The 27,542-nt window shown below is 43.8% G+C and overlaps 2 long non-coding RNA genes across 3 annotated transcripts; one reads left to right on the top strand and one right to left on the bottom strand.

Moving 5' to 3' along the window:
- Positions 1–63: 63 nt before the first annotated feature.
- Positions 64–9,797, bottom strand: LOC132208903 (uncharacterized). Of its 2 annotated transcripts, XR_009445009.1 has the most exons (4): positions 8,723–9,797; positions 3,083–3,213; positions 1,782–1,884; positions 64–106 (listed from the first exon to the last, which is right to left on the bottom strand). It is a non-coding gene; the product is annotated as an uncharacterized LOC132208903 (long non-coding RNA). The 2 variants fall into 2 exon arrangements; XR_009445008.1 differs by lacking the exon at positions 64–106 and having other exon boundaries at positions 1,530–1,884.
- On the top strand, positions 9,420–25,830 carry LOC132208902 (uncharacterized). Its single transcript, XR_009445007.1, has 4 exons — positions 9,420–9,611; positions 13,235–13,399; positions 18,394–18,493; positions 24,075–25,830. It is a non-coding gene; the product is annotated as an uncharacterized LOC132208902 (long non-coding RNA).
- The last annotated feature ends 1,712 nt before the right edge of the window (positions 25,831–27,542 follow it).

The raw sequence follows: 27,542 nt of genomic DNA, 5'->3' as shown, positions 1-27,542 counted from the left end.
ACTGGATTGAAGCTTGTGCTTTGTGAAAAATTAATGATAACTCATACCTTTCAGAATCAAAGTGGGTTGGAGTCTGAGGAATGAGAAAGGTGAAGTATCGTCAAACCTAAAAGACAAATGAAAACACCATAAAAGTAAAAACCAAATTCAACATGAAAAGAGAAAGAGTACGATCACACTTAAATACTAGACCAAAAAATATGCTGACTTCAGCCTCATTACATATGTCAAATATTCATTTGCGCCTTCACTGTCTACTTGGTCTTCCTTCAACAATTTAACATTTTAACTTGTCAACTGAGCAGCCAGGACATCACCCTTCAGATACTTCAGTTCAAAATGAAACTCAACAAAGCTTTGCTCTAATCCAACACCTTGAACATCTGGAATGATTTCCCAAAGGGCCTTTTTCATCTAAATACTATTTTTTGGCTGCTGTAATGTAGGAAAGGCACTGGTTAATGTGCAGAAAGCACGTTTTCATGAATAACAATTGGTAATGATTAGCTTTTCCATTGAAATAACATTCACTGAGGGATAAATAGTAGATGATTTATACGGGAGAATTCCATTCTTGTTTTTTTTGCGAATTGTTGTGATAATGGGATCTTGCGGTCATCCGAGATGAACATTTTTCCTGCTAATATCACCTTCAGCAAAGACCAGAAGAAACATTTTCCTCCATCAAAGAGCGGACACAAAAATGTGGCCAATATAATTTTGGTTTTGGCAAGTACTGGAACCATTGCGACCCACAACATACACGCATTAATTCAATCGGGTTACCCCAAATTCACATCATTTTTCCAGTTTTCCCGTCTTTGAAATTCGTACTAAAATCCAATTTCTTTACAAATAGTGTCCAGTATATATTGAATTCAAATTACCTCAAAACTCTTCTCACAACCAAGAGTGATACCACAAAGGTATTGCTCCTTTCCCTCCGCTTCAATTAGTGTTAGTTCTAATTACACTGATGAGGGAGAGAAAAGAAATAAGCGATGCGCACTTGAAACTGCAGAGCTACAAGTCTGCAATGTTCACCTCACGTTGTCTCAACATGAAGTGAGGACACACAGCAGTTATTGTTTATTCTTGTTTGTGTTTATGACATCACAGGCAAACCATTGTGACGTCACTGGGCTTATTCTTTTTTGAAAGAAAACCTTCCTGAGAAAGAACACAAAACCTGTTCCAGCAGTTACCTGCTGTTTTCCACTTCATCTCCGTGTACGCGGTTGTCATGTGGGGAGGGCTTGTTTGTAAACGTGGGCATCATAACATGGATGCAGTTTCCCATCTTCACCATCTTCCCTGAACAGCCTTCCTGGGATATTGCCCATGGGGGTGAAGGCACCAGGAGGCCTGCCCACATGTGACCAATACGTCTATTAATTTATTTGGTGTCCAGACTGGCTGGTCAGCTGTCAAGAGGATGGATGGTCTCATCTGTCCTGAAAGTCCATTAAAAACATCCTGGAGGTTAATTTAACCTTTATATTCACCTTCGAATCCTTTGCACTCCTCTCATCACAGTCACAACAACACTTAGTGTTATGTCCTGCATGTTCACCAACTCTCTATTCATGCTCATACATTACCTTCAGTTCCAGAGCCCTTATCTTATCTATTAGCCACCAGTGTGACACCCTACAAAATGCCTCTTGGGGATCCAGGTGTTATGCAGCTGTTGGTTTCCTCTTTGCGACCTCACTTGTTTGACTCTGAAAAAGGAATGAAATTGTCAAACATGCCTGGCCCCAGGGTGACCTTGAACTTACCTGCAACTGCCCTGTCTCCATCATGGAATGTCTTCTTCTGGATTGACCACGTTGATTTAATCAGATGATACGATTTTTGTTTTAAAAGCATTGCTGAAACATACTTAATGAAGAGACATTATTAAGCACTTTCCCAACTGATTGAAATCATGTTAACTGGCTTTATCCCTTATTTTTGCTCCTCTTTCTTTCTTACATAGCAGTGTTACAACTGCTAATTTCTACTGAACTCAGACTTTTCCAGAATCCAGGATATTTTGGTAAATCAGAAACCAAAATATCTACGATGTCTGAAGCTGGGCTCCAGGGGTATTCAGTTTCTTGGAAGGACTGACAAGAAGGAGGAGGTAGGTCAGCATTACTGGTTACGGAATAAAATTAATATGGTAATGACAATGGATATTAGTTCTGGTGAAATGGAGTCTGGGTACAGTTTAGAAACATCAAGGGACAGAAATTGACAGTGGTCGATGTATATCCACCCCAGTCAACTCAAGTGGTAATTTTAGCAGAAGGCACTAAACAGGAAATTGAAGACACCAGCAGAAAGGGAGAGCTCTAACTGTGATGAAAGGTCACTGACTTCAAGAGTCAGGTGACTTCAGTCTGCATAAAGATTGGGCAAAGCAAATCAGTTATCATTGCATACAGGAGGAATTCCTGACATACTTATTAAATTCATTCATGGGATGAGGGCATCACTGGCTAGGGTAACATTTATTACCAATTCCTAAATGTCCAGAGAGCAGTTAAGAGTCAACCACATTGCTGTGGGTCAGGAGTTACATGTAAGCAAGGCTGGCAGTTTACTTCCCTTAAAGGACAACAGATTCATGCTCATCATTAGACGCTTAGTTCCAGGTTTGTATTGAATTCAAATTCCGCCGTCTGCTGCAACTGGATTCAAACACAAGTCCCCAAAGTACTATCTGGGTCTCTGGATTAAGTGTCCAGTGATAACAATCTCAGGCCACTGTCTCCCCAATGAAGTGTGTGCAGTGCGGGTTTCTGGGTCAACACTTTGAGGAACCAACAAGCAAAACTGAAGTTTGAGGTGGGAAGACTGTGTCCATGCCCCCTCGGGGAAGTGACCCTCATTTTCACCCACAGAAGGAAACTAACAAGGACACCTTCCACTGAGAGTGCCAGAGGCTTTCGGAGAGAGCAACCCCCAGAAAGCAGAACGTCACTCACTTGGCTCTATTGTCCCATTCCAGACTCCAAAACTAGAACCTGTTTACAGCAACAAATGGAAGTATTTGATGGATGCCCTGGGTTTGTGCTCCTCCCCCATTGCTCACCTGCAGTTTTCCTGCTTCACCTTGTACTTCCAGCCAAACATCACTGATGTCAGCTGCTTCCTGCCATTCCAAATGCTCCTCCTCAAGTGGAAGGACAAACAGCAATGTGGAAATTCACACATATTTCTGGTCTGTGGAGGAAATGATACTGTTATAATTTCAGATAATTTTTAAAGGGCTCTTTTTGACCTTTGAAGCAGGCTCGAACTCACAACCACTTGTTTCTGAGACCAGTGCTCTGACCACTGAGCTGTGCAGCCAGGCACAAGGCATGGAAAGAGGGTCTCATGTATTGGAAATAGCAAAAGAATAGATAACTGGAGACTATTACATATCAAGACGTAACAAAACCGAAACAGAGCAGAGGGGCATCATGTGCAGAAGGTTGGGAGAATGCAAGGCCGAATCAGACAGTGTCCTGAGTGCCATAAACTGATCTTTCCTGCTGGTCCAGTGATTACGATTCAGTGCCTTCACTGTCGTAGCCTGTTCATGGTTATCATTTAAAGTAATAAATCTGAAATACTGACTGATCTTGAGAAGCAGAATTATGTCATTGATCAGTCAAAATCGATTCACTCCATGTTACAGTTCCACATCAGCAATGCCAGCTGAAACTGCCTGGCGTGCAATCAGTTTAAAACAAGAATAGAGGGGAGTTCAGGAAAAGTGAAGGGCAATGATAGTTTGTGAGAGTTGGCTGGAGGCCAAGTGGAGTCAGGTTCAATGTGGGTGCTGAAGACCAGTCTTCACTGTTACCCTGGCATACAGATCACATTGGATCAATCACACAAGGATCCTCCTTTGTGTGTTGTCTTTTGCACACAACAACTCGGGTCAGTGCCTCGAGGGGCTCGGATATTTTTAATTTGGCAACTAACTCAGGTCAGTGGTGCACAAACTAAGCTGTGTCGGGACACTATTTAAATGGGTCACCACTCATTGCAATGACCCAGAACTATGCAGAAAGAGGAAGAACACCAATACAAAATCTTCGCTTTGAATGGCTATCCCTGCAATTTCATCCACAGGTACTGACTAAACAGCAACACGAAGAGGACACATTATGCCCTAACACACTGGACACACTGCCACACATCAAGAACATATCAGAACTGACAACTCCTATGACCACTAGGAATTACGGTAGCACACAAGCCCAAAGCCATGCTACGACAAACATTCTCAAGGATTAAAGACACCATACCCACGACATGCAGAACTGACAGTGTTTACAAAATACTGTGCAACGATTGCCACAAACATTATATCAGACAGACAGGAAGGAAACTAGCCGTCAGTGTACATGAACATCAGCCGGCAGCAAAATGACATGACAAACTTTCCCTAATATCAGTACACCCGGATAATGAAGGCCATCAGTTTAACTGGGACAACATAACCGTAGTAGTGCAATCCAAACATAGCCACACATGGGAATTCCTAGAGGCATGGTTCTCAATCCATAATGCAGTCGGCAAACATATAGAATTGGACCCCATATGCAACCCATACAGAACAGAATGCGAAATGACAGAAGTTGCCGGAACAGACCGGGCAGTATAAATTTCAAGTGGAGGAGAACAACATCGCTTCTTCGGAAGTCTCACTCATGACGTTACCTTGCGTGGTGACGAAAAGTCTGAACGAAAACAAGCCAGCTGGGTGAGCAAGTTTACAACTTTACTTGTTATCTTTACCGTTTAATGTGTGGCTCAGTGTCAGTCTTATACACACAGTGTTCTACCCGCTTCTCCTGCTGTACACAAGGTTTCCCAGCAAAAGGCAGCTTTGTGTGGAACACATGCAGTTTCTCCTGACAATGGGTACTGTTGCCATGAGCTGGGATATGAAATATACAATGAGCTGAAGTAGCCCCACACTCAAGTTACTCATTTACCTTTTAATTTCAATTTTCAATTTCCAAAACCCAGCAATCCATTCACTTAAGCTGCTGGGAACCTGACAAAAACAGCGTTGGCCAGACATTCCTCTTCGGGAGTGTCTGTCAATTTGCAAGGGTAGAAAAGCTGTCAACTTCACTCGAGTGAGAGAGGATACAATATTCCAAACTTCCAATTCAAAATCAGATGCCGTCTCAATTACACCACTGGCTCCACACGTCTTGCTGCAGCTTTCATCCTGTCGATTGCGATGTAATCAGGGATACTGGCGGAAAAACCATTTGCAAGGTGAATATCCTGCAAAATAATCACCGTCGCTGCTGCACTTCAACGTTCTCCACTTTGTGAAGCGGTGAATGTCACTGGCAAACGAAACACATTAGCCCTCACATGCCTGGTTCACTGTCACCTGTTTCTTTGCCACCCGTTTCTCTGCTGGAACTTGCCATTGCTTTGTTCACAGTCACTGCAAAGTTCTGCCTTGCATATTTTTTTTATTAAATTATCTCCTCCCAACTTAAAGACATTCCCTAGTCTTGAAATCTCCCATCCTTGGGAAATGACGACCACAATTCATACTATCTACATGTCTCATTATTTTATGAACTTCTAACAGGCCGCCTCTCAACCTCCTAAGCACCAGCAAGAAAAGTCAAAGTCTATCCAACCTTTCTTTATAAATCAAAGCTTCCATACCAGGCAACATCCTGGTAAACCTCTTCTTAACGCTCACCAGCTTCATGATATGCCTCCTGTAATTGTGTGACAGAAACCGCACATTGTATTCCAGAAGAGGTCTCATCAACATCCTGTGCAACCTCAATATGACTTCCCAACTCCTAAACTGAAACAATTGAGCAATGAAGGCTGCCGTGCCAAAAGACTGTTTAACCACTGTCTAAATGAGATGTAAACTTCAAATAATCATGTACCTGGATCCCCTAAGTCCATGAGTAGGCACCTTAACAGTGAGAGAAAGTCTGTGGGAGGATGAGGAATAGTTTTGAATTTCTTTGACCTCACATCTGAAGAAATTTATTGGACACATGCAGCTGAATAAGTTCAACAATTCATACTCCGTGAAGAACTATAAATGAACCTGAAGATTTTTCAATTAAAAAGTAAAGTTAGACCCTCTCGAGTCAGAAGGAAGCCATCGCAGTTCTGTTTCTGAACTTCTCCTACCCAACAGGTTCTGCAACATGTCCATATGAAGATGGATAAGGGAGAACCAGTGGATGTAGTGTACCTGGACTTTCAGAAAGCCTTTGATAAAGTCCCACATAGGAGATTGGTGAATAAAATTCGGGCACATGGTACTGGGGGCAAAATACTGAGTTGGATTGAAAATTGGCTGGCTGACAGGAAGCAAAATGTAGTGATAAACGGGTCCCTTTCAGAATGGCAGGCAGTGGCCAGTGGGGTACCACAAGGTTCAGTGCTGGGACCGCAGCTGTTTACGATATATATTAATGATATAGACGAAGGCATTAGAAGTAATATTAGCAAATTTGCTGATGACACAAAATTGGGTGGCAGTGTGAAATGTGAGGAGGATGTTATGAGAATACAGGGTGAGTTGGACAAGCTAGGTGAGTGGACGGATACGTGGCAGATGCAGTTTAATGTGGATAAATGTGTGGTTATACACTTTGGTGGCAAGAACAGGAAGGCAGATTACTATCTCAATGCAGTCAAGTTCGGTAAAAGGGAAGTACAACGAGATCTAGGTGTTCTTGTACATCAGTCAATGAAAGCAAGCATGCATGTACAGCAAGCAGTGAAGAAAGCTAATAGCATGCTGGCCTCATAACAAGAGGAATTGAGTACAGGAGCAAAGAGGACCTTCTGCAGCTGTACAGGGCCCTGGTGAGACCGCACCTGGAGTATTGTGTGCTGCTTTGGTCTCCAAATTTGAGGAAGGACATTCTGGCTATTCAGGGAGTGCAGCGTAGGTTCACGAGGTCAATTCCTGGAATGGCGTCCGGGACTATCATATGTTGAAAGATTGGAGCGACTGGGCTTGTATACACTTGAGTTTACAAGGATGAGAGGGGATCTGATTGAGGCGTATAAGATTATTAAGGGATTGGACACTCTGGAGGCAGGAAGCATGTTTCCGCTGATGGGTGAGTCCAGAACAGAAGACACAGTTTAAAAATAAGGGGTAGGCCATTTAGAGCAGAGTTGAGGAAAAACTTCTTCACCCAGAGAGCGATGGATATATGGAATGCACTGCCCCAGAAGGCAGTGGAGGCCAACTCTCTGGATACTTTCAAGAAAGAGATAGATAGAGCACTTAAAGATAGTGGAATCAAGGGTTATGAGGATAAGGCAGGAACAGGATACTGATTGTGGATGATCAGCCATGATCGTAATGAATGGTGGTGCTGGCTCGAAGGGTCGAACGGCCTACTCCAGCACCTATTGTCTATTCATTCACCATATCCAGATACATGAACGTTGGATCACTCTCCAAAGGTATCAGTAACTATTGCCAATCCTCAGTTACATCTGGAGAACTTGATGTTTGACCTTTCTGAACCAGTGCAGGTCATGTGGTGAAGTCGCACTTGCAATGATATTAGGTAACGAGTTCCCAAATGATCGTAAAGGATTAGTGATGTTTTCCAAAAGAACAATTTAAATGTTTTCACATTTTTGATTCAATCCAATGATCTGACATATTACACAAGGTTGTCACAAAACAATATTTGATACCAGGTACTTATTAGGACAAGTGACCCAAAACTGGCCAAAGAAGTAGGTTTCAAGGAATATCCTGAACAAACAAGGGGACTTTGAAAACCACGGATGTTTAGGGAGTAAATTCAAGAGCTTATGGCCTTAGGAACTGAAAACATGAAAAAGGTGGGAGTTAAAACCAGAAATCCACAGGAGGTTGGAAGTCAGGGAGAACAAATGTCTTGAAGGAAAAAGCAAAAGGACAGTAGATGCTTGAAAGTTGTAACACAAGCAGAAATTGATGTAAAACTCAGCTTATCTGGCAGTGCTTGTGGAGAGAGAGAGAGCAGCATTACTGTTTTGTGTCCAGTGACCCTTCTTCAGATATATCTCAGAGGGGTTTGCAGCTGGAGGGACTATCAAACGAAAGTGGTGTGATGCCAAAATTTCAAAATAAGGATATGAATTTCAAAACCTTGGTGCTTTGCCACTGAGAAAATGTTTATGTTAGTGAGCACAGAATGGCAAAACTTGAAGATGTTAAAATCGGTGAGAATAAACACATGGGCAGCAGATTTTTGGATCAGTTCAAGATTTCAGGGAAGTAGTATTAAGAAGCCGGCCAGGAGTGTGTTTGGGGAGTTAAGTCGAGAGGTAGCAAAGGAATGGATGAGAGTTTCAGCAGCAGATGACCTGAGATGCTGTTGAGGTTGAAATTGTATGTGGTCTTTGTGATAATGAGTGTGGGGGTGAGTAATGTGGTTAGAAGCTCATCTTGGGGTGAAATATTGCACCCTGACTGTGACCAGTGTGTTACCTGCCAGTTACCCGGGGCAGGGATGGAGTCAGTGGCGAGGGAGTAGAATTTTGCTCCCAGCCTGGATTGACATTTTTCATTGTCTATTTAAATGTGATCTATACCCCTTTTCAAACAAGAACAGACTTGGCAGCAGAACTAATTGGTGAACCAACTGTCAGCTTTATTGAGACAAAGTGTGGAGTTTATCTGTTATGAAGTAAACTACAGTGACAAACTCAGACAGCTACTTACAGTTGAATGTGGATTATACTGCTTAAGTCAATAACTAGGCAGTAGAGCAGTGAAACAACTTATTGGAGTTTCTGCAGCCGCGGTCTTCAAACTTTTTCTTGTGTTGGGCTTTTATCTTCTGATTCTCGTTGCTTTCCATTGCACAGACCTTTCTTGAGAGTCTCTTTTCTGCTTGTTCTTTTTTGATTAACCTCCCTCTCTGTCCAATCACAGTTCATATGAACAACACTCACCTCACTTCACCACGTGATGTTCTTCATATTCATAATTATTCCCTTTACATCTTACCTGAGGACTGCTAGACCTGTATTTATTACCCTTATTTCATCGCTATTTCTCTATTGGCTGACAGAGCGGTATCAAGAGTACCTTTAGCTTTGAGCTGCCGGAAGCCTTTTCAATCGCGACTTATTAAAAAATAACAAAAGAACTGGGATGTTGTCAATCAGGAACAAAAACAAAGTTGCTGGAAAAGCTCAGCAGGTCTGGCAGCATCTGTGAAGGTAAAAAGACAGATCCAGTTTTCAGTCTCATTCGTCTCAAAATGCAACATTGCGACGACGTTCATTTGCTTCCAACAATAACACAAAGCACTGCGCATGCTCCAGCTCACAGTGAAGTCCGGCTGATTGATGTCAGTGCGCGACCAATAGGAGCACAGGTGTGCCCTGCATGACCGGACGGATGTCGCCCAATCGGAATGAAGGGAGGGCGGGATCAGTGAAAACCACGTGATCATCCACGAGTGCGGTGCAGAGTCGCTGAGATAACCGGAACTGCAGATGCTGGAGAATCCGAGATAACACGGTGTGCAGCTGGATGTACACAGCAGGAAAGCTGACGTTTCGGGCCTAGATCCTTCGCTGAGACCAAGATTTGTGCAATTGAGGTAAGAGCAGGCCACAGTAAAGAAAGCAAAACGGTAGAAAGCTGGAGGGAAGTTTTACAAACAGTTAGTGCACGTCGGAAAACACACCCATTTGAAACTCCCAGACTCACGTTTGCAGAAAACAAATCAACGCCTCAGATGGCGATCGGCCCGTGTGACCGTCACCATCTTTATTGGGGGCAGTGATCCGCGGGGCGCATGCGCGACAGCTTTGAAACTTTAAAAGGGCCGGGGGTGAAGCTGGAGGAACACAACAGGACAGGCAGCATCAGAGAAACAGGAAAACTGACGTATTCGGGCCCACACCCTTCAGAAATGGGGGAGGGGAAGGGGATGCTGAAACAAACAGGGAGAGAGTGGGAGACAAGTGGAGAGGAGACAGACAAGTTAAAGAGGTGAGGATGGAGCAGGTAAAGGTGAGTGTAGGTGGGGAGGGGATGGGTCAGTCTATGGAGGACCAACAAGTCAAAGGGGTGGGATGAGGTTAGCAAGTAGGAAATGGGGGTGTGGCTTGAGATGGGAGGAGGGGATAGGTGAGAGGAAGAGCAGGTTAGGGAGGTGGGGATGAGCAATTGTTTATTGCGAACTGAGTGTAGGTGTTCTGTAAAGTGGTCCCCAAGCCTCTGCTTGGTTTCCCTGATATAGAGGAGGCCAGAACGGGTGCAGCGGTGCAGTATACCACATTAGCACCTGCATACCCCATACAGATTGCCTCAAAGCCCTACGCTATTTCCTGTCCTGCAGGTCTGACCAGTTCCCCTCCACTGACCCCATTATGTGCTTCGGTGAACTCGTCCCACTGCCTACAGACAAAGGGGGTGGCCATGGGTACCTGCGTGGGCCCAAGCTTTGCCTGCCTCTTTGTTGGAACAATCCCTCTTCCGTACCTCTTCCTCCAGTACATGGATGACTGTATCGGCGCTGCCTCGTGCTCCTATGAGGAGCTCGAACAGTTCGCCCACTTCACCAACACCTTCCACCCCAACCTTAAGTTCACCTGGACCATCTCTAACCACCTCTCTCACCTTCCTGGTCCTCTATTTCCATCTTGGGGAACAATCTCAAAACCGATATATATTTCAAGCCCACTGACTCCCACAGCTACCTAGAATACACCTCCTCCCACCTGTCAAGTTTGTTTTCGGAGACCCTCACGGACGTGCTGCAATAACAAGACACTGACCTGTTTAGAAAAACACCAATCATTTTCTTACCAAGCAAGTACAAGCTGTGAAGAATCACTGTACTCAACCCGGCACACAGTGCAAAGTCTCACAAGGAGTTCTCCCCGGACAGTCCCTGCTTTTTATACTTTACAAAAGACATGATACAGAAAACGATTTCACAACCTCCAATGACATGATACATAAAACAATTACTACAACAGACAAAAACAGGATACCAAGCAATTATTACATCGACAACATAAAAGACCAGGATATAGTATCGATTGCTTGTGAAGTAGCTGCTCATGGCAGGAGGTGATTTTGAGTTGTTGTCCGGGACAGATTGTGATTTCAAGTTGCCAGTGTGTCTGGCTAGGACAAAGTCAGTGCCCTGGCTCCTTAGTCAGCGACAGAAGTTACATGCTTTAGAGGTTTCACACCTTTACAAAATTTCCCCACCTAACCCTATTTGATACAGATTGATTCTAATTTCAGTTCAGTCAGGAAACTTAAGACAGTGTCTGCATGCCGATGTGTGAGAAGATAAGGAGTTACAAAAGCTTTACACTGAATTCCTAGCTGGGCAGGAAGCTTCAGGGCAGTGTCTGCATACCGATGTGAGTAGATAAAAGACTTTACTTCTATAAATCGAAGTCTCTGTATAGGAATCAAATGCAGATGAAAGACTTTGATTTCTATACTTCTTTAAATTAATGGGATGTTATCACATTAACATCTCACACCCACCCACCGTCCTGCAAAAATGCCATCTCCTATTCCCAATTGCTTCACCTCTGCCGCATCTGCTCCCAGGATTCCACTCCCGTACATCTATGATGCCCTTGTTTTTCAAGGACCGCAACTCCACTCCCCACCTCCCCACCGGAGTGGTCAAGAACACCCTTGACCGTGTCTCCTGCATTTTTCTACAACTCCTCCCTCGCACCCTGTCCCTGCAATAACAACTGAAAAAGAATCCCCCTCATCCTCACATACCACTCCACCAATCTCCGGATCGAACACGTCATCCTCTGACACTTCCGCCATCAGCAATCCGACCTCACCATCAAAGACATTTTTCCCTCCCCACCCTTGCTTGCCTTCCGGAGAGACCAGTCTCTCCGTGACTCCCTTGTCCGCTGCACGCTGCCCTCCAACCCCACTACTCCCAGCACCTTCCCCTGCAACCAAAGGAAGTGCTACACTTGCCTCCACACCTCCTCCCTCTTCTCTTCCCCCCCCCCCCCCCCCCCCCATCCCAGGCCCCAAGAAGACTTTCTACATCGAGCAGATGTTCACCTGCACATCTGCCAATGTGGTATACTGCATCCCCTGTACCCGTTGTGGCCTCCTCTACATTGGGGAAACCAAGCGGAGACTTGGGGACCGCTTTGCAGAACACCTACGCTCAGTTCGCAAGAAACAACTGCACCTCCCAGTCGCGAACCATTTCAACTCCCCATCCCATTCCTCAGATGACATGTCCATCCTGGGCCACCTGCAGTGCCACAATGATGCCACCCAAGGGTTGCAGGAACAGCAACACATATTCTGCCTGGGAACCCTGCAGCCCAATGGTGTCCATGTGGATTTCAGAAGCCTCAAAATCTCCCCTCCCCCAACTGCATCCCAAAACTAGCCCAGCTTGTCCCTGCCTCCCTAACCTGTTCTTCCTCTCTCCTATCGCCTCCTCCCACCTCAAGCTGCACCCCTATTTCCTGCTTACTAACTTCATCCCACCCCCTTGACCTGTCTGTCCTCCCTGGACTGACCTATCACCTCCCTACCTCCCCACCTCTCCTCATCTTTACCTGCTCCATGCCCGCCTCTTTAACTTGTCTGTCTCCTCTCCAAATATCTTTTCTCTCCATCTTTGATCTGTCTCCCCCCTCTCCCTATTTCGTTCAGAATCCTCTTCCCCTCCCCCGTTTCTGATGAAGTGTCCAGGCCCAAAACGTCAGCTTTCCTGCTCCTAAGATGCTCCTTGGCCTGCTGTGTTCATCCAGCTCCACACCTTGTTATCTTGGACTCTCCAGCATCTGCAGTTCCTATTATCTCTTATCCAAGAGAAATGTTTGTTTCTTATGGATTTTTTTTCCCAGACTGTTGGATCATAGCAGCTCACACTGCTCTTGCTCACTTCTGTGCTCCCTGATCACCTTTGTCGGTGTCTAATCTCTTCAGTCTCTACTGATGGATAGATTTGATCTCTGTAGTATTTTACTGTAATTTCCTTGTACCTTTTTTGTAAATAAATTTTCCTCTGCTGCCCACCCCCTGACCATGTGCTGCTCTCTGACCAGATTAATTTTTGAATGGTATCTTTCACAGTCAGGAAATATTTTCCCAGAAAGAGTGTATTTTTCTTCCATTTCAGACCACCAAATTCTACAGCGTTTTTATCTGTCATTCATTTTGCACTTCTGCAACATTTACTGTGTGTTTCTCCTTCCACAGATACCAGCGATCGTTGCCAAAGCCCTGTTACCTGTGGAGAAGGTGATGTTTAACTTTCGTGTGCTACTGCAGTTTGTATGATAAAGGTGCTCTCACAATGCTCCATTTGAGAAGTTACAGATCATTCATCTAGCGATACTGAAGAGCTACTGAAGAGCTAATGGTGTATGTCCAAATCAACAAACTATTTGTATTTTTATCATGTTTTATAATTTCACAAAAATATTATCAACAAACTTTTGACGTAAGGCCATATTAGATCAGGTGACCAAAAAGTTACCAAATCTACAGGTTTTCCTGACTCTCTCAAGGAAAGCAAACCTAAGAGGTTTATCAGGGGAATTCCAGATCACGTTTTCTGGCAACTTTAGAAACAGCCTCCAATAGTGAAGGGATGATTAAACGCATTGTTGGAGTCTGGAACTAAATGAGTTATCCAAGTCTTGAAGGTTGTTTGGTGCAGGGAGATAGGGCTCATCACAGCCAGGAATTAAATCACTGGTGAGAATTTTAAATTGTTGCTTATAAATAGGAGCCTTTGTGGGTCAGGGAGCACAGCAGTGATGGTGAACAGGTCTTGGTACAAATGAACTTGTGTGCAGCAGAATTTTAGGTATTCTTGAGGTTGCAGGGATGTTGAATGTGGGAGGCCGACTGGCAGTGAGTTTGGATAGTTAAGTCTAGAGGTAACACAGGAATAGATGAGAGGTTCAGCAGATGAGCTGAAACTAAGGTGTCACTGTCAGTCATTGTCACTGAAGTGGAAGTAAGTGGTTTTTGTGCAGAGCTCTGCTGTTTACCCTCCCCTCACCTCAGGAATTCAGCTGTTTGTGAATTTGCGGATCAAGTCTGTAATAAGATCAGGAACCGAGTGCCCACCATGGCCCATGCTGGGTGTCACTGAGCAGGTTACTGCTGAGTTAGTGCTGCTTACGACCGCTGTCGACGACGCCTTCCATCACTTTACTGATGATAGAGAGTAGATTGCTTGAGGGGAAATTGGTCGGGTTCAATTTTCAGTGTTTCTGTGCTGAACAGACCTGGGCAGTTTCCCAAATTGTTAGTAGATGCCAGCGCTGTAGCAGAACTGAAATAGTTTGGCTTGGATGCTAGCAAGCTCTAGAGCACTAGTCATCGCTACTATTGTCAGAGTGTTGCCAGGGCCCATAACCTTTGCACTGTTCATTCATTTCTTTAATATCATGTGAAATGAATCAAATTGGATGAAAACTCACATCTCTGTTGGGGACCTCTGGAGAAGGCTGAGATGGATCATCCAGTTGGCACTTCTGGCTGAAGATTGCTGCAGACTTGTCTTTTGCATGGATAGGTTGGGGTCCTGTGTCGGGTAAAGATGGGGATTTTTGGCATTCTTCCTCCAGTGAGTTGTTTAATTGTCCATCACCGTTCACGACTGGGTGTGGCAGAACTGCAGAGCTTGCATCTGATCTATTGGTTATGGGGTGGCTTAGCTCTAACTCTTGCTGCTTATGCTATTTGGCATGCAGATAGTCCTGTTTGGTGGTTTTACCAGGTTGGCACCTTATTTTTTAGGTATGCCTGGTGCTGCCCTTGGCGTGCCCTCCAATACTCTCCGTTCAACCAGTGTTGGTCCCCTGGATCAATGGCAATGGCTGTCTGTAGGATATGCTGGGCCATGAGGTTACAGATTGTGCTGGAGAAGGTCTGCTACTGTTGCAGTCTCTCTCAAAGCCTCATAGATATCTGGTTTTGAGCTCCTGTGTCTGTTCCAAGTCTGTCCCTTTTAGCCGAAGTTAGTGCCACCCAACGCAATGGGGGGTATTCTCAAGTTTAAGATGAGGCTTTGTCTCCACAGGACTGTGCGGTGGTTGCTGTTAACAATCCTGTCATGGACAGATGCCTCTGCAGCTGGGAAATTGGTGATGATGAGATCAGCAATATTTTCCCCGTTTGGTGCGTCAGCACCTGCTGCAGTCCCAGCCAAGCAGCTTTGTCCTTCAGGACCCGACCAGCCTGATTGGTAATCCTCCTGCAAACTACTCCTGATGTGGACATTGAGTCCATTTAGTGCTATTCACACTCGCAGTGCTTTCTCTAAGTGCTGTTCAACATGATGGAGTTTTTTGTTTCTTAAAATTCCCTCTTGGGATGTGGAAATCGCTGGCTGGACCAGCGTTTATAACCTGGAAGGCAGTTAAGAGTCAAGCACATCACTATGGGTTTGGAGTCACATGTCATCCAGACCAGGTAAGGATGGCACATTTCCGGAAAGGGCATAAGTGAACCAGATGGGTCTTTCCTGATAATTGGCAATGGTTTCATGGTCATCATGAGAATCTTAGTTCCAGATCATTATTTAATTCATGTTTCACCATCTGCCATGGCAGGATGCGAACCCAGGTCCCCAGAATGTTACCTGGGTCTCTGGATTAATAATCTAGCGATAATACTACTGCTGATTTATCAACCAAGGGAGGATGGTACATGGTAATCAGCAGGAGCCGTGAGACTTCCAGGCGTCAGAGTCAAAGTTGAGTACTCCCAGGTCAAATAATCTGGTCAGAATAGCACTGTGCTGTCACGTCTGCTGGGACAGGGCTTCACTAAGGACAATGATAGTGGTGTGTGTCATTGTTTGCCAGGTATGTTTCCATGAGTCTGACACTGTTCCTTGACTCGTCTTTGAAGCGGCTCTCCAAATTTTGCCACTAGCCCCCAGATATTATTAAGCAGGAGTTTGGGGGGCCGATAGGGCTGATTCTGCAGTTGTCTTTCCTAGTTCCCTGGTAGATGCCAAATGGGCCACCCAGCTTCATTCCTTTGTTGAAACTTTGCAGTGATTTGCAACTGAGTGGCTTGCTGAGGTTGGCAAATTTCTTTCCCCAAAGGACATTAGATTTTTTTTTCACTCTGTCATCAGCAATTGTTGCCATGGCAACCAGTTGATTCTTCCAGTTTTTTTAATTGAATTCAAATTCCACCATCTGCTGAGATAGGATTTGAACCTGGACTTCTGTTGTACACTTTAACATTCTGGATAAAAGTTAGTCATCAGGTTTGTTCACTCATTTTTAAATATCACTAACACAGGCATTGTTTCTTTGCAAAACACTGTCCATCATCCTGTCTCCTCCATCCTCCGCTCCAACAGCAAGTGAAGGAGACACATGCAGTTTCTATGTCACTAAGATTGAGACAATCCAATCAGCTGCCTCTGCTGCTTCCCTCTCTTCCACAAGCCCACCAAACCAAATTGCCTAGCATGTTGCTCCTCGTTTTAGGCTTAAACTTGCATCTTTGTCCAGTTTCATGTCAAGCCTTATCAGAGCTCATCTTAACCCTTTGCCCTATTCTCACTAAACTACAAATATTCCAACTCTTATTTCTCCTCCTCCTCCTCCCTGCCTCTTCCCCCATGCCAATTCACAGATATTGTTACTTGTTCTGTCTGTTTCTCTTTTCTGGTTATGTCCTTCTCACCCATTCTGTTTAAAACCAATGTTCGACCTCACCGTCATTGGAAAATCCCACTCCATCTCTCTTTCCTGTCTGAAATCCATGTAGTAAATGTCCCTCAAGGATCTATCCTTGGCCCATGCTGTTTCTCACCAACATACTTCCAGGAGGTGAGATCTTCGACAAGCACTGTGTTAACTTTCACATGTATTCTACAATGTTCAGATCTAACTCGTCTCCATCACTTTGCTCCACTGTTACTCAATTATAAAACTGCTTTTCATGCTTCCACTACTTGATTAGCTGAAATTTCCTCCAATAACACTTTGTGATAGTAAAACACATTGCCTTCAGTTATTATTACAAATTATTTTTCCTTACTATTGTACTGAATCCATCCCTCTCATTGGGAACTGTCTGAGGCTGAACTGCACCCTTCTCAATAATGCTCTCATATCTGGTCTCAAGATGATCATCTTACCGTACATTTCAATCACAAATGCCAGAAATTTCAATCTCTCAAATGCTCCTTCTCTCCACCTCACTCCAGCTCATTCGCGACTGAAACCCCTTACCCATGTCTGTGTTGCCTTAAGCTTGACAATTCCAAAAGAGAACCCTCTCTTCTCTGCCTTATCAAGAATCTGCTCCCACGATGAGAAATATTTCCTCAGCATTTATCCTGTCAACTCCCTTGAGAATCCTCTATTTTTAATTAGAACATCTCTCATTCTTCAAAAAAATCTAGTTAGTATATTCCAGACCTGTTTAGTCTTAGCTTAAAACATAATCCCTCCAAACCAATGATCATCTTAGTTCAACTTCTTTGAAATGCCTCCAGTGAAGTGATATACTTGCTCGAATAAGTGGACCAAAAAAGCTGCTCACATTCTTCCAGATGTGGTCTTGCCAGCAAGTTGTATATTTGTCCTAAGACATGTATTCCAAACTCTTCTACTGCAAACACCTTGACATAAGGATAACATCCCATGACCCTTCCCGATTACCTGTTGCAACTGTGTGCTCGCTTCATGCTTCCTGCACAATTATTCCTGAATCCCTTTTGTGTTGCAGTTTTCCACAGTTTTTACATTTTTAAATAACACTGTTCTTCGGTCATCTCCTCAAAAAATAGCAACTTCTCATTTTCCCAAATTATACTCCATTTGCCGACTTGTCGCCCATTTATCAATATCTCTCCATAAACTCTAACCCTCATGGAACTTGACTGTTATCCCTTTTTATGAGATCCTCCCTCATTCTTCTCATCTTTTTGTTGGGAGCACTGGGCAACATGACACATATGTAATTGCTGCCTTTTTAAGGGGCGTTTTTTCAAATGACTGGGAGAAGCTTACTGCCCATTTCTCAGAATCGAGACAACTTGTTCATCAAGTTGCATTGGGCCGGAAAAGCTGATGTCTCATTGTGGCAGTGCAGCAGCACAGAAGGAAAGAAAAGGAAGCAAATCCTGCTGCCTGCATCGCACTAAATCTTGGCCATTCTTTGCCTTGTGTCAAACACCTGTTGTTCTGTTCAGTGACATGAAGCCCCAATGTGGAAATTCCGAGAAACCCAAATAGAAATCCCTCAAATCAGCTGCTGACTCCCACAAGGAATAATGTGCAGCAGGAACAATGCACAGTTACCCTCGGCCAGGAGGAGGGGATGTTGTGGATTTCTACTCTGACAGTGATGGATTTTATGAATTTGTGTTACAGGATATTACAAGTGGACTTTCAGGTAGGAAGCTCAATAATTGTAACACCAAACTCTGACAGAATTACTCAATTCATCAGGACCTGGATATTCGCATTGTGTGTGAGTATTGTGTTCCTGCTCATTCCCATTTGCCATGTAAAATTTCTCTCTTATTACTCCATTCTCTCAATAGATCTTTCCTACAACTTTCAATATATGTCCTGTAGTCCTTTTTTATGGCCAGTTGTGTACGTTTTACCATTCTAATGTTTATCTTTTGTAAACACCTCCTATCAAAGGTCCCCTCAAAATCCTTTGTTACAAGGAGATCAATCTCCGTTTCCCCAAGCACCTGATTACCCAATGACAGTTTGCTTCTTGTGTGTGAGGCACTCATCCACTTTTCATTTCCACTTCCCTGCATGAGTACAGCCCCAACAATATTAAAGGAAGTTAACATCCTCCAGATGAAGCAGTGTCGGAGTGGTGTCCCATCCACCACATTCAACATTCCCCTCTACACCACTGAGGCAAAGTGGCATCACTGTGCCTAAGGTAAAGTCACCATTATCCTACCTGACCATAGGGCTAGTTTAACCTGAAGATTACCACACCCCAGGCAAGGGGAGAGGTTGAGAATGAGAGTCCATCTATTGTCGATGGATATTCTCAATATGTACCAGCAATACCTAAGTCACATGAAATTATAACTTTAAAAAAAACCCTATCCATGCAACTAAAAACCCTCTTCGTACAAACCATTCTGTTAAATCTCCTCTGCCCCCTATCAGGGACCCTCCCGTCCTTCACGGTGTGTGGGGGATCTTTGGTTTGCACAGACTCAGCTCGTCTCTGTTCCTGTCTGTGATGTCATCATGCTGTGACAATGGCACTGAGCCTCACTCTCTGTGAGGGTGGTAGGCACAGAGATCCTCATAGCGTTTAAGGCATATTTAGATGCACACTTGTGATGCCAACACAGACAAGTGTATGGGCCAAGTGCTGGAAAATTAGATTAGAATAGTTAGGGTGTGGTTTTTAACCAGCCCAGGCTGTATGGGCCACAAAGCCTTTTTCTGTGCTGTAGACCTCCGAGACTCTTCACATAGGAAGATGCCCAGCAATATTTCAAGTTATTTCAGAAAATGAGATATTAGACTAAATGACTCATGATTGGTCAGTGTTTTCGGGAGTAAAGTGAGGTATAGAGGGAAAGCGGTTGACTTCAATTCTGGGGCCTGAAGCCCAGGAAATTGAAAGTGCTGCCATCATGTGGATGAATAAAAATAAGGATTGTATTGGAGGAAAGAAATATCGTTCTTGTATCACTGATCTGTGAGGCTGGATGATATGAGAGACAGGAAGGGTTCTGAGACTGGAGAAGACTACAAAAATAGAGAAAAGTGAGCTTGGAGGAGATTACAGAAATGGGGAAGATTGTGAGGCTGGAGGAGACCAGACAGAGGGAGTTTGTGACGGTAAAGACAATTATAGAGCTAAAGAAGTTTGTGGGCTGGAGGAGATGACAGATAAGGTGGTCTGTGAGACTGGAGGAATCTAGATAGATGGTGTGAGTTGAGGCTGGAGGGGGATTCCAACGATAGGCAGGTCATGAGGCTGGAGAGGGATTCCACAGATGTGAAGGGTGTTGAGACTCGAGAATGATGCCTGCAACAATGCAGGTAGTGAGGCTTGAGGGCATGATCTGGAGGGTAGTGAGGTCTGAGGTATGATTCCTGCAGTAGGGAGGGTAGTGAGGCTCCAGGGTGGATTATTATCATAACAGCACAGTGGTGTACTTACAGCAGATGGAGTGCAGCAGTAATAGAAAGTACCACTTTCTCCAAATTGAATAAAAGTGGAAATCAATATTAGCCTGTGCAGCAAAGGCCACATCCCATAAGTCAATTAAAATTGATGGGTCTCTGGTTTGGAGAGAGTGAACAAAAGCTCAGGTAATTCTCCATTGTAGCAATGTTTGGTAACCGTGGAGTACAACATTCAGATAATTGGCAAAAAATGCAGAGTGAAAATGTGAAGAGTGTTTGACTCAGCAAGTTCCCAGGATCTGGAACAGTCTGAATGGCAGCTGGATGCAGATTTAGCAGTTATTCTCAAAAAAGAGTTTGGATTTAACTTTTCAAGGAATGATGGGCAAATGGTGGGGGAATTGTTTCAGTTTTGCAGCACCTCCAGAGTGAGAGTGAAGCCTTTGACACGATTCCACATGGTAGACTGATACGTAAAGTTAGATCACATGTGATTCAGGAAGAGCTCGCTAATTGGAAGCGGAATTGGCTCAGTTGGAGGAGAGACGGTGGTGCTGGAGGATTTTTCAGAGTGGAGTTCTGTGACCAGCATGTTCCACAGCATTTGGCACAGGGTCCACTTTTGTTTCTCATTTATATTAATGATTTGGATGAGAATTTAAGGGACAAGATTAGTAAGTTTGCAGATGATACTAGAATTAGTGGTATGAAATGTTGGTATAGTGGTCAGTGAAGGTTATCGAAGATGACAGCAAGATCTTGATCAATTATGTCAATGGGTTGAGGAGTGGAGGATGAAGTTCAATTTGAATAAATGTGAGACATTGTATTTTGGTAAAATGAACCGGGTAGGACTTGCACAATTGATGGTTGCACCCAGGGTAGTGTTGTGGAACAGAGAAATGCTGAGATTCAAGTGCATAATTCTTTGAAGTTTATGTAGACAAGTAGACAGAGTGATTAATAAGTTGTTTAGCTCACTTCCTTTCATTGCTCAGACCTTAGAGTCTCAGAGTTGGGATGTTATGTTGAGGTTGTACAGGACATTGTTTTGGCTTCATTTGAGGTATTGTGTGCAGCTCTGGTCGCCCTGTTACAGGAAGGACATTATTATTAAACTGGAGACAGTTCAGAATAGACTTGCTGGGATGTTGCCAGGAATGGAGGGCTTGATTATCAAATAGACGGCCAAAGCTGGCACTTTTCTCACTGCAGCATAATGGGTTAACGAGTGGCCTTGGAGGTTCATAAAATCATGAGGGCACAGATTATGCAAATAGCAAGGGTTTATTCACAAGGTTGGCTGATTTCAAGACAAGCGGACATGTGTGTAAGGTGAGAGGAGAAAGACATATTTAAAAAGACATGAGGGAAACTTTTATTTTTATGGAGTTTTCCATGTGTGGAACAAACTTTCAGAGGAAGTGGCAGATACAGGTACAGCCACGTTGTTTAAAAGACATTTGAATTAGGACATAGACAAGAGAGGTTTAGAGGAGTATATGCCAGATGCAGGCAGATGTGATCAGTTTAAAATAAAACTTATTTATTTAATATACATTTCAAAATTCTAAATTGGAGTAAGGCCAACTTTGACATTGTTGGGCAAGAACTTGCAAAAGATGATCCAGAGAGGTAATATGCAGGTCAAGGAATGCTTGGAAAGTGGGAGGTCTTCAAAACTAAAATAAGGAGAGCCCAGACACAATATGTTCCTGTTCATGTGAAGGGCAAGGCTGGTAAATGTAGGGGATACTGGCTGACTGGAGAAATTGAGGCTGTGGTCAAGAAAAAGGCGGCAGCACATGTCGGGTATTGACAGCAGGAATTAGGTCAATCCCTCGAAGTACAAGGGCAGTAGGATTATACTCGAGAAATCAGGACGGCAAAAAGGAGACATGAGCTATCTTTGGCAAATCAAGTTAAGGGGAATCCCAAGAGATTCTGAAACTTCATTTGGGACAAAAAAGCAACTAGGGAGAAAATAGGGCCCCTTTAAAGATCAACGAGGCTGTCTGTGTGGAACTGCAGGCTGAGATAGTGAATGAGTATTTCGCATTAGTATTTACTGCAGAGAAGGATATGGAAGTGAGAGAGCTTGGAAACATAAATAGTGAGTCGTGAGAAGTGTCTATATTACAGAGATCTAGGTGCTAGATGTCTTAAAATGCATAAAGGTGGATAGGTTCCTGGCACCTGATCAGGTGTTACCCACAAACTCTGGGAGAAGCTGGGGAAGCAATTGCTGGCCCCTTGCTGAGGTATTTGTATCACTGACACTAGTGAAGTGCCAGAAGGCCGGGTGGCTAATGTGGTGTCATTCTTTAAGGAAAAGCCACGGGACCATCGACCGTTGAGCCTGATGTCAGTGGTGGGTAAGTTGCTGGTGGGGATTCTGAGGGACAGGATTTGCATGTGTTTAGAGAAGCAAAGACTGATTAGGGATAGTCAACATGGCTTTGTGAGTAGGAAATCTTGTCTCATTAACTTGATTGCCTTCTTCGTCACTTCTTCAAAAAACTCAAAGCAGTGGACATTGTCTATTATGGACTTCAGCAAGGCATTCACCAAAGCTCCACATGACAGATTGGTTAGCAAGATTAGATCAAATGGAACCCAGGGAGAGTTAGCTATTTGAAACAAAATTGGCTTGAAGGTAGGAGACAAGATCATGGTCAGCTGGGGGAGAGTGGATTCAGTCTAGATGACTATGAACAGCAGTGTGCTGCAAGGATCGGTGCTGGGTCCACTGCTTTTTTTTAATCATTGATGCAAATCATGCGGAATGAATATTGGAGGAATGGTTAGTAAGTTTGCAGATGACACTAAAATTGTTGTTGTAGTAGACAGCAAAGGCGTTTACTTCCCAAGCACAATGGGAACATAATCACATGGGTTGATGTGCCAAGGAGTGATAGAAATAAGTTTTTAGTTCAGATAAATGTGAGCAATTGCATTATGGTAATGCAAATCAGCGCAGGACTTAAACAGTTAATGATGAGGCCCTGGGGACTGTTATGCAACAGGGACTCCTTGGGGTGCATGTGCACAGTTCCTTGAAGGTGGATTGCAGGTACAGAAGGTAGTGAAGATGATATTTGCTCTGCTTGCATTTATTGGTCAGTGCATTGAGTGTAGGAGTTGGGAGGTCATGTTATAGGCTGAACAAGACATTGATTATGCTGCTTTTGGAATACTGTGTTCAGTTCTGGTCTCCCTGCTATAGGAATGATGCTGTTGAACTTGGCAGGGTGCAGAAAAGATTTACAAGGATGTTGCAAGAGGTGGAATTTTGAGCTGTAGGGAGAAGTTGAATATGCTGGGTCTATTTTCCCTGGAGCATTGAAGGCTGAGGGGTGACCTTATAGAGGTTGTTAAAATTATGGTGGGCGTAGGGTGAATGGCCAAGATTGTTTTCCCAGGTTAGGGGAGACTAGAACTAATAACATTGGCTTTAGCCGAGAGGGAAAGTCTTAAAAGGGAACCAAAAGAACTGCAGATGCCTTAAATCTAAAAAAAAAACAAATTTGCTGGAAAAGCCTAGCAGGTTTGGCAGCATCTGTGGAGGAGAGAAGAGTTTCGGGTTCTGAGGAAGGGTCACCGGTCCTGAAATGTTAACTTTTTTTCCTCCTTAACAGATGCTACAGGCCTGCTGAGCTTTTCCAGCGAATTTGTTTTTTTTAAAAAGGGAAAGTGGGTGGTGCCTGTGTAGAATGAGCTGCCAGAGGAACTGGTGGAAGCTGGTACAGTTACCCATCCAGATACCTTTTAAATGTTGTATGTGAATAGGAAGGGTGTCGCAGAGTATAGGTCAAATGCTTGCAAATGGGATTAGATTAATTTGGGATATCTAGTCAGCATGGACAACTGGGACCAAAGGGATTGTTTTGTGCTGTACAATGCTGATGAAGCATTTTTTGTTTTCATTTCAGATTCCCACAATTTTACTTCTGCACTATTCTTAGTCTTTCAGAGGGATCGAAAGGTTGAGTTACAGATCTATACAATGACTGTCCTTCCTCGCTGGCTTCCCCCACCTCTCTTTTGGTAGTTTTATGCAAACACTGACTGGATCCCTTACCTGGAGGATATTTATGAATGAATTTGTTCTAATGGTGATCCAGCATTTTCCCCAAGTATCGCTCCACACATGCCCAGAGAATTTCTCAGTTTCACAATCTGTGTCCTTCTGGTTTCTTACTCGCTACACTTAACTTTCTGTTTGAAAGTATAGTCTGCAGTTGGAGAATTTTAACAGGTCCACATCCAGGTCTGACGGTCACTTTGTTTATCACAACCCAATTATCTCAGGGTTTTGAACATTGAAGGAAAACGCAGCACTCACATTGGGGAGAAATGCACATGGTGTGTGTGTTGAAGAGTCTGTGAAGATTCATCTGAAATGTCCGAACACCAGTGCAGTGACACTGGGAGACAGTGTGGAAATGTGCAGATTGCAGGAAGGAATTTCTTCATCCATCCCAGCTAGAAACTGACCACCAGAGTCACACTGGAGAGAGACCATTGGCCTGTTCTGCATGAGGGAAAGGCTTTGCTGATTCGAATTCCCCGCTGATACACCAGCGAGTTCACTCTGGGGAGAGACCTTTCATGAGCTCTGAGTGTGGGAAGGGATTCATTGTCATCCAAACTGTTAACACACCAGCGAGTTCACAGACAACCACAGTTGAAGAACTTTGCTGTCACTCTCACTATCAAATGAACCATGGTTTTGGGCTGTTTGTACAGATGTTACCGACCCCTGCTCAATTAAAGGTGCTGGTATTGTGAATAAAATGTCACACTAACAGTTGTGTAAGGTAGAGCTTGGAAATAGTCACGTTGTCACAACACGTCGACACATTCGCACTGACTAAAGACTATCCACCTGCACGATATGTGAAAAGGGACTTGCTGGTTCATCAGGACTGGTTAACTGCCAGCAAATTTCTGAATAAGTTGATTGGTTTGAATATAGCTAACAGTAGAATCAAAAATAGTATCAGTGATAATGGGAACTGCAGATGCTGGAGAATCCAAGACAACGAAGTGTGGAGCTGGATGAACACAGCAGGCCAAGCAGCATCTCAGGAGCACAAAAGCTGACTTTTCGGGCCTAGAGAAGGGTCAAGGCCTGAAACGTCAGCTTTTGTGCTCCTGAGATGCTGCTTGACCTGTTGTGTTCATCCAGCTCCACACATTGTTATAGTAGATTCAAAAACCATGTGTTTTGGGCTTGTTGCTGGAGATCATAGAATCCCTCCAGTGTGGGAGCAGACCATTTAGCCCATCATGTCCGCACTGACCTGACAAACAGTGTCTTACCCAGACACTGTCTGCGTGAGTTTCCTCCAGATGCTCTGGTTTCCTCCCACAGTCCAAAACTGTGCAAATTATGTAGATTGACTATGCTAAATTGCCCATAGTATCTTGTGTGCAAAATGCAGGCATAGGGTGGGTAGGGTGTGAGACTGGGTGGGATGCTCTTTGCAGGGTTGATATTGACTGAATGGCCATCTTCCACACTGTAGGAATTCTGTGATGATCTCGATGGCCCTTTATTTGTTAGACAGGTCTGCACACCTTTACAATGACGGATTCTGTTGCTCTCCACAGACATTTGTTTATTGGAAACAATGTAATCTTTCATTTTGTGGATAAAAATCAAAGGAAAGTTTTAAATCCAAACATAGGATTGGGCTGAGTCATGTCCTATAATCCCTGATTGCATTTTCCCAGTCGGCTATGAAACCTGGTGACCGCTGTGACTCTGCCTGGGGGCATTGCAGTCTCTTCAGCTCTTTACCTGGTGTCCATAGCAGTGATGGATCTCATGATGGAAACATAAACCAAGACATTGTATGATTTCTAGTACATATTTTCTATTTAGTCTTCTGTCCGTCACTTCCCTAGAGGCTGAGATACTGTTCTGGGGACCTAGGTGTGAATCCATCTGGAAATAAGAATTTGATGATGACTGTGAATCCATTGTCTTTGTTGGAAAAAACCCATCTGTTCACCAACGGCCTTTAGGGAAGGAAACTGCCATTCTTATCCAGTGATGTGATCATCCCATGAATGAATTTTTTTTAAAAAAATGTAAAAAAAACTCCTGCCAATACGTTTAACTCTGTCTTAATTTATTTGACAGCTGATGGTTCAAACTGCTTGTTGGTCACTTTCTCTTTTGATCAAGTTGTGGCCATTTCGTGGTTGAAACCATAGTAATTCTCGTACAAATAGTGCATGCTCTGACATGCCACTTAGGAACCAGACATCCACGTTGACCATATCCTGATGCTGTTTACCATGAAAGCGAAATTCTTCACCATCTTATCTACTTGTGCTGCTGTTTCAGGGAGCTATGGACTTGAACCTCCCAAACTCCCAAAAACCTTGAGCATTTCATCAAACTGACCTCCAATGGCAGGAATGGACAGGGTCAGCTTGGATTGATGAACATAATTCAGGCTCAACAAGTCTATTGCAGCATTTTGAGAATGTAATTAGTGAGTGTGGCCACCTCTCTGTACTGTAGTGATACAGATTCCCTGATCCTGATTGCCCCAATGGCTGACTGACACTGTCAAAGTCCCTGGGCTGATATCAAATGATTCCTTGGACATGCTGTGTCAGGATCCCCTGACTGAATCCTGTCTCCCTTGCCCTGACTGAGAACTGTTTCCCTGAGACTTGTAGACGTGACCATTTGGTTGAAAAAAATGCATTAGTTGCCACAGCTGCTGACCAGCCCTTGACTGACTGCTGGTAATAACGATGCTAAGCTGCCTGACTTATGCCTGTGATAAGCAACCAGGCAAGACAGGAGCACTGTGGGACATTAGGTTCTAGTTGAGACATCAAAGTGCAAAAATGCCAGGGAAAGGCAGAGACATTGTGCCAGGCCCTGAGCAGAACATGCCTCAGGTGCTGAAAAGCATGTAGAGTTCTGACAGCAACAATGTACTTTTTGGGCATCTTGATGTAGCATTTTTATTTCACTCTGGCTCATTTTGCTAGATCCGCAAATATCTATTGGTCTGGCTAATGTGAGAAATGGCTTTTGGCGTAATATGCCACTGACTTGGTCATTCACAGTTGTGTCCCACATCAGTGAGTCAGTAATCTGATTAAACTCATAGGCCTCGACTTGCGAAAAATAAAGCAGCCACGTGCACATCTGTTTGATTGGTTGCTTTTGCACTCAAATGAAAAATGTGCGTTGTATACACCATATCCTTTCCTGGCTCACAGTGTTCCCAAAATCTCTCATTCAATACATCCAAGTCATCATCATCAAATTCAAAATTAGTGAATACTTCGATAGCATTTTTTTGTGAAATGCTATTTGTAATGAGGTAGTGTTGGCAGGTGATTTTCTTTTACTTCTGATGCCATGT

The sequence above is a fragment of the Stegostoma tigrinum genome, unplaced genomic scaffold (genome assembly GCF_030684315.1).
Source record: "Stegostoma tigrinum isolate sSteTig4 unplaced genomic scaffold, sSteTig4.hap1 scaffold_57, whole genome shotgun sequence".
NCBI classification, from domain to species: domain Eukaryota; kingdom Metazoa; phylum Chordata; class Chondrichthyes; order Orectolobiformes; family Stegostomatidae; genus Stegostoma; species Stegostoma tigrinum.
The sequence above is the reverse complement of the archived record's forward strand: the minus strand, read 5'-3'. Positions and strand labels throughout refer to the sequence as shown.